General features: G+C 58.1%; 1 protein-coding gene across 5 annotated transcripts in view; it reads left to right on the plus strand.

Moving 5' to 3' along the window:
• The window catches only part of PIGG (phosphatidylinositol glycan anchor biosynthesis class G (EMM blood group)), a 60,454-nt gene that overhangs the window by 39,798 nt on the left and 19,010 nt on the right, over positions 1–1,646 (plus strand). The window lies entirely within an intron of this gene.

Genomic DNA, 1,646 nt, shown 5'->3' on the forward strand with positions numbered 1-1,646 from the left:
TGTTACCGTGTCAGTGTTCTCTGTCACTCTGCTGTCACTGTGTTGTGTCACTGTGCCTGTGTCACCATGTCACCGTGTCAGTGTTCTCTGTCACTGCTGTCACTGTTCTGTCACTGTGCCTGTGTGTCACCATGTCACCGTGTCCCTGTTCTCTGTGTCACTCTGCTCTGTCACTGTGTTCTGTGTCACTGTGCCTGTGTCACCATGTCACTGTGTCCTGTCACTCTGCTCTGTCACTGTGTTCTCTGTCACTGTGCCTGTGTCACCATGTCACTGTGTCACTGTGTTCTGTCACTCTGCTCTGTCACTGTGTTCTGTGTCACTGTGCCTGTGTCACCATGTCACCGTGTCCCTGTTCTCTGTGTCACTCTGCTCTGTCACTGTGTGCCCGTATGTCACCGTGTGTCACTACATCACTGTGGTGCCTCCTCCAGCTCCGTGTGCAGGATGTGGTCGTTGACTCTTTCGGGGGACTGGCAGAGATGCCCCATTCCCTCCCCGTGTCATGTTGCTTTACCTCAGAGGGTGAGAACACCAGGGAATCTGAAGGGCCCCAGTTGCCACCTAGGAAATGTCATGAGTCCCACGGGGACAGGCCTGGAGCAGGAAGACTGGCAGTTAGGGGCAAGTAGGAGTGAGCTTAGGGACAGTGCGGGGGTGGGCAGCCTCCTTGGATGACGTTCTTCCCCCATCCTCCTGTCTCCGCATCCGGGAGGTACGTCACTGGGTGGGGTGGGCAGCCTCCTTGGATGATGTTCTCCCCCCGTCCTCCCGTCTCCCCACCAGGGAGGGTATGGTGGTCAGAGCCAGCATGGTGACAGGCTGAGTCTCTCCACCTCCTGAGCTCTGTGCACAGGCCCGGAAACCTGGCAGAGAGGTAGGGCGCTGGGGAGGGCGATACTGGCTGAGGATTGACGTAAACGAGGAAGTGGAGTAGAAGCCCCAGGAGCAGACTGTGAGAAAAATCTGAATTGTCTGGCGGTGAAGCGCTGGATACTAGAGGGAGGGGGCAGCATGGCAGGCTGCTCTGAGCGCAGGTGGAGACATCGGGCACAGTGTGGAAAGAGCAGGGTACTCACACTCACCAGTCATCAGGGAGCCGGGCTGACAAGTCCCGAGGAGTGGGCAATACCGACTGAGGGGAGAAAACAAAGGAGGTGATGGAGCCCCGCACTGGAGGACGTGTGGGAGTCTGAACCACGCTTTTTCCTCCTCTGACCACAGTGTTCTGCAGGCATTTACCCTTAGGAAATGGTTCACAAGGGAAAGCAGCTTGGCATTGGGTATTGCCTGTCACAGTGTGGCTGTATTAACCACGGCCCCAGCACAGGACGTGTGTCGGGCGCAGTGCACCCGGCTGTATCCACCCCTCATTCTCGCAGTGATCCTAAAGATAGGACACCGACTGGCTCCCTGTAGTGTCGCAGAAGCAGAGAGGGGGTCAGGTGTCTGCCGAATGTGCAGCTGGACCAGCGCCTGGCGCTGGGTCACCACACTGAGCCTCAGCCTGAGGTGGGGGATACTGCTGACATGGATGGGTGCCTGGTATTGGGGGAGTGGCTGGTGTGGATGGGCACAGGGTGCTGGGTCACCATGCTGAGCCTGGGCCCGAGGTAGGGGAGTGGCTGGTGTGGACGGGCACATGG

The sequence above is a fragment of the Trichechus manatus genome, unplaced genomic scaffold (assembly GCF_000243295.1).
Source record: "Trichechus manatus latirostris isolate Lorelei unplaced genomic scaffold, TriManLat1.0 scaffold00111, whole genome shotgun sequence".
In the NCBI taxonomy this organism is placed as follows: Eukaryota; Metazoa; Chordata; class Mammalia; order Sirenia; family Trichechidae; genus Trichechus; species Trichechus manatus.